Source organism: Mauremys mutica, unplaced genomic scaffold (genome assembly GCF_020497125.1).
Source record: "Mauremys mutica isolate MM-2020 ecotype Southern unplaced genomic scaffold, ASM2049712v1 Super-Scaffold_100297, whole genome shotgun sequence".
NCBI lineage: Eukaryota > Metazoa > Chordata > Testudines > Geoemydidae > Mauremys > Mauremys mutica.
Window position 1 is genome coordinate 421613 of NW_025423307.1, and position 6000 is coordinate 427612.

The following is a 6000-nucleotide window of genomic DNA, read 5'->3' on the forward strand; positions in this document are numbered from 1 at the left end:
GACTAAAGGGAAAGGCAGTGGTGCCAAATATATAGAGTGAAACATGAAACAATCGTCATAGTTATGCCCATAGTGACTGCAAAATCTTTCTATATACTTATTATTATTTTCTCTGGTGTCTAGAGATTGACCAAGAAATTTGGCTCTTGATAAAATAATCAACTACCCCCGGTTAATGCAATGGACTAGAAATTGACTGGGGTCTCTCCACACAGGTTCAAATCCTGACAGCTACAGATGCATTAGTATATTGTAATTACTGTTGTCTTAGTGCCTGAGCATCCACAGAGCCAAATCTGGTCTTGCTCTGAGGCTGTCTACACTTAAAATGCTGCTCTAGCACTGTGGAGAAGATAGTTGCTACAGTGAGGTGAGGGGTTTTCCATTCCTGTAATAGCTACATTCACAGAACAATCTTTCCTTTCATTTAGCACTATCTAACCATGGCTTAGGTCAGCTTAATTATACTGGTTCTGGGGTTTTTCACACCCTGAAAGACGTACTTGTTAGAGGGTTTATCCCATCACCCTCCCATTTCCTGGTCCTTCTCGCGTGACCAGAGAGCAGCAATGCACGAAGCTCAAAGGTGCAAACAATTCAATGTTTATTGGGGTAAACTTCCAGCAAGCAATGATTCCAATTTCCTTCCTCAGTTTCCCCCTTCCAAGCTCTGACACCACAGAGGCTTGTCTGTGTCCCTGTTCCCCTTCGCTGTTCCTATTCCCCCCCTTAGCAAAACATAATTCTAATTCCTCTACCCCCATTCCCATTCCCCCCCTTACTTCCTGACTGACTGCAGACTATATAGTAAAACTGGAGTTCTGCTTAGCTATACCCTAACCAATCATTTTACTGAAATGTAACTTACCAATCCTAACATATTATAAAATGATTATCTAACCAATTATACCCTACCACCTTAATTGGTTTACACTCAACAAATTAATTATACAGCAGACAGAAAGAATCACAGCACCAGACAGAGATTATACAGACAAGCAATAGGAAAGTGGGGACTACAGTGATAGAACAACAAAGAAATGAGGATTTCACACCCCAGCTGTTGGTAAGTGAGTTGTTGCCAGACAGGATGCTATCATGGTAGAGGTTGTGGGTGCTGGTTGCTTAACTGTCTGGCCCCCAGGGCAGGATTTTGAGGTTCACCATTACTGTCTCAGAATGCCAGCACCCATCTTTTGTTCACTTAAAATGCGAGCAGGGAGATTCCAACACCACAGAACTCATGGAGCTCCAGGAAACGTGTAACTTTAGGTCCGGGTGAGTGTGTCTAAAAATCAGCTGTGCTGTAGAAGGTCTCTAGGAGTTGAAAGAGATGTGCCATCTCAACCTCCCTAAAGAGTTCATCAATTATTAATGAAAACTAGGGTTGATAAGTCATGTTTTTTGTAGCAGCAGGATGGTGGACTGGTCTAAAGTGCCAGTTTTAAGACTCTTTTTTCCCTATCTCTTGGGTGTTCTGGTCTCTGCATAGAGACGTAGTTTCAAATCCCACTCCTAACATGACCATCTGGAAAAAATAACCTCACTTCAATCTCCTGTGCAACAATAGAACCCCATTTGCTTAGCTTTTCTATTCCAGTAGTTGTGAGAGAAGCTCCAAACCAGGGGGAAACAGGGCCTGTTCTCTCCACCGATCAAGTTTTGTCTTCCTTCATTCCAAGCCCTTTCCTCAGATACATCCATATTTCCCACACTATTTTGTTTAATGTTCTTTGCTTTTATGAAACTTTAGGGTCATCATTTAATTGCCACACAACTGTACTTATGAAGTGAAGTGAAACACAATATTTTTTGGATATTCTTGCAGAAGAGTTTTGTTTTCTGACCTGGAATTGAACAGGTGCTACCCGAGGGGAACAATGCTACTCCCTTTTCTTGGCTCATCCAAAAAACATAAGTTTGTGGTGCCCTTTGTTTTCCTGTTCTTCAAACACCCGTCGGGGTGGCCTAGGGATACTTGGCCCTGACTCTCGGCTAGCCAACTACAAAAGCAGTTTCTCCTCCCTTGATGCTCACACCTCAACTGCTAGAAGAGGGCCTTATCCTCCCTGATTGAACTAACCTCGTTATCTCTAGACTGATTCTTGCCTGCATATTTATACCTGCCCCTGCAAATTTCTGCCACATGCGTCTGATGAAGTGGGTATTCACCCATGAAAGCTCATGCTCCAATATGTCTGTTACTCTGTAAGGTGCCACAGGACTCTCTGTCTTTTTGAGGCGAGTGCAGCTGGCTTCGGATGGTGCTGACGATGGATAGAAAAAAGGCTGGAGTCAATGACAGATGAGACCACAGAAGGGGAAGGGGAATGGCAGCCCCACAGAAGGTCCTGGGTGCTCCGATGCCCCAGTTATTGCACCCTGGCCTGTCACAGAGAGAGAAAAGACCCAGCAGGACCCAGCCCCCCTACAGTGATCCCATGGACAAGAACCTGGCTGGGAGTGGGGTGAAAGCTCCCTATGGGCAAAGGGGAGCTGAAATCCCTCAGTGTCCTGGAATGTAAGTAATGGAAACTTCAAACCCTGCAGGGGTGTGGGCTGGGGTGCATCAGCAGAAGGTTGGACTGGACATGGGAGGCAGGTTTTGTATAATTTTTGGTGATGCTCAGAATGGGACCAAGTCCTGCCCCACACCCCACACACACTTGCCTAAGGCTCTGGGAGGGAGTTTGGGTGTGGGAAGGAGAGGGGCTGGGCTCTGGGAGAGAGTTTGGGTGCAGGGTCTGGGCTCAGTCAGGGGGTTGGGGTGCAGGAGGGTGTGTGGGGAGCAGGGTCTTGGAAGGAGTTTGGGTGTGGGGTCTGGGTTGGGGCAGGGGGTTGGGGATGCAGGAGATGGTGAGGGGTGCAGCATTTACCTCGGGCATCTCCCAAAAGCAACCCACACCCCACCCCACCCCAGCAGCAGCCCCTAAGCGGGAGGGCCGGGGGTGTTTCTGCGCACCGCTGCCCGCAGACTCCACCCCCGCAGCTCCCATTGCCACAGTTGGCACTCGAGGAGGGAGCAGCGCCTAGAGACCCCTCCCACCCCAGGGCCGCAGGGACGTGCCAGCCGTCTCCGGGAGTGGCGTGCCACACAGAGCGAGGGTGGGCAGGAAACTGCCTTAGTCCCCTTGTGCTGCTGGCGGTGGTGGCGGGGGTCCCCAGGCCCTTTTAAATTGCCCATGGTCAGCAGGCAGGACCAGGGAGGGGGACACTCCCAAGGGCGTAACATTGCTTTGCACAAGGATAAATCTTGGAACAGGACAAAAATGAAATGGCGGCAGAACCTAAGGAATTAAAACCCTCCAGATTCTTGTGTGTGCACTGACTCCAAACGGAAACTGTAATTTGACTCGCTTTGTGTCTGCAGATGGTAAAATATCAAGGCAAAGCCATTCCAGTGATTGTGACCCTGGGTTTGAGGCTTTGGTCTTATTAAAATGTAACTAGCATGTTACACTTGTGTTTTTAAAGGTGGCTTCCCCAAGCAATCCCAAGTTGTTCTTCCCACAGCTGGCTGATGGGGGGCAGCAGGGGATCTCCCCAGTCTGGGGGAATCTCTCTGGACCCCACTGTTAGTTCTCCATCCTTTCTCCCCCTAATCACAGACACCCCTCCCCTCCCCATTATCAGTGTTTTAGAGCAACCCCTCCCTCCCTCCCTTTATGGGATACAGACTCTCGGTGACAGAGACTGACTGGGGCTCCTCTCTGCACAGCCCCAATGGGGAAGGAAAGAGACTGGGGGACGAGGGGAGAAGACGGGCAGGAGTCAAATGGGGCTAAACCAGAATGGAGGAGATTTTCTTCCTGTTAAAATGTCCTGGAGTCTCATGGCTGAAAAGCTGCATCTTGAGTTAGGTTTGATGCATCAGCCTTTCAATTACCAGGCAAAGGTTTGAACCACAGAGACTGGGAACTACCTGCTTCCCGAATGCATCTAAAAAGCATCTGCAGTGGTGCAACTGGTTAGTACAGCAGGGCAAGGTGTTGGGATTATAAATTGAAGCCTTATGTGGAGCACTAGATTCTGTTCCCCATGTACCTTCTCCAACTTGTTTCTCTTACCTGTGTAGTTTGCTTTGCCTAATTTCCATGGAAAGTGCCATGCTAGAAAAAAGAGAGTAAGTTCTAAAATGAAGAGGTAGGTGCACAGCTTGGAAACATCCCCCCTGTGCTGCCATTAGTTCCAGTAGATTGTTCACTGGCAGCATGAATTGATTTCTTTGCTGCTGAGAAAGCTGCCTGGACAGGTCTGTGGGCAGCAGAGCTCCCTGCTTCTTCCAGCAAACCCCTGGCTCCTTCCCTGCCCCAGTCACTGCTGTAGAAGGGTCCTATATACACTGAGCCTAAAGCTTTTCCAAACCTTCTTAGCACAGTTGGCAGCATGTCAGTCTCATAATCTGAAAGCCCTGAGTTCAAGCCTCAGAGAAAGCAATGGCTTCTGCTTCCTGCTTCAGATTTTCTACAGGAAATCAGAGAAAAGAAACTAGAGGAGAGTGGTTTCTAGACACCCTCTCATACACAGAGACTTCTCTATGGCATTAACTTTTCCTTCTCTGTGGAGCTTGTATTCTTCATAGAGCAAAATAAAACAAAAACATGCAAGTCCAAGCCTAATACAGTATGAAACTCAATACAGATCAAATCTCACCCTCAGAGATCTTCCAATAAGCTTCTTTCGCAGACTAGACTTATTTCTTGCCTGGACCCAATCTTTTCGCCTGGTACAGTCCTTGTTCCAGCTCAGGTGGTAGCTAGCGGATTTCTCATGACTGCAGCCACCTTTCTTCTGTTCCACCCCCTTATACAGCTTTGGTACAAGGCAGGAATCTTTTGTCTCTCACCTGGGGAAGAGCCCCAGGTTTAAGATGGATTCCTGTACCAGGTGACATGGTCACATGTCCTGTGAGACCCCCAAGCTTTCATTCTTCCTGGCCTGACTCACAAATGGTGCAGGACAGAGCCATCTCCAGTCAATTGTCCTGGTTAATGGGAGCCATCAAGAGTCCAAACCACTATTAATGGCCCACACTTTGCATTATTACAACAGGACCTCAGAGTTATAGTTCATATTTCTAGTTTCAGATACAGGAATGATCGGTTCATACAAATAGGATGAACACACACAGTAGATTATAAGATGTGTAATGATACCTTACAAGAGACCTTTTGCATGAAGAATGTTCCAGTTACATTATATTCACACTTATTAGCACCTTTTCATAAAATCCTATGGAGTGCAACATCACAGCAGGGAAAGGGTTTTACTGCAGCACCTGGGAGCAGTTGAGTTTCATGTTCAGGCTGTGGTATGAGTTCCTCCAGGTTTCTCATAAGCAGACAGGGACCTTCGCGGGTGCTCTCGATACAGGAATGGCCCAGAAACAATAAAGTGATGGGGATTGCATTTTCCTTTTTTATTTCTGTATTTCCAATGACATTTCTGTTTGTGATTTCGTTTTGCTTTGTATAACTGTGTTTTCTCCTGGATTTGATATTTAACTAAAAAAAGAATAAGGCCTCAGGGCGGCGGATGGAGGAGCAGGCTGGGGCTAGGACTGCTAAGAGAGCATGAGTAGCAGGTTTTCTGTATTGTTTCCTGCCCTCATTTTCATGACGAGTTTCTCATCTGCACGAAATTTGCTTCTTTTATATGTGAGCCTGGCTAGCTCAGTTGGTAGAGCGTCAGACTTTTAATCTGAGGGTCCAGGGTTCAAGTCCCTGGTCAGGTAAAGCAGGAACCATTCCCTTCAAAATGGAAGAAGGCATCTCTCCAGGGTGGTATTTGACCTTTTTTCCCCAGGACTTGGCTTTTCACTAGGAAGGGCCATGTACTGCCTGGGACTGAAGGGGCAACTTCCTCACATGCCCACTGGCCTCTCAGGCTGGATTAAGAAAGGCCTCTGGGAGCTGCAGCAAACTGCTGCATGACAACTCGGTGAGCAAATGCAGGGCTTCCCCCACAGGGTCATCCACCCCAGAGCTTAGCAGAGGTCTG

At 47.5% G+C, this 6000-nt stretch overlaps 1 non-coding gene across 1 annotated transcript; it reads left to right on the plus strand.

Annotated features, from left to right (window-relative positions):
- Nucleotides 1-5661: 5661 nt before the first annotated feature.
- Nucleotides 5662-5734, plus strand: TRNAK-UUU. Its single transcript has one exon. It is a non-coding gene; the product is annotated as a tRNA-Lys (tRNA).
- Nucleotides 5735-6000: the final 266 nt, after the last annotated feature.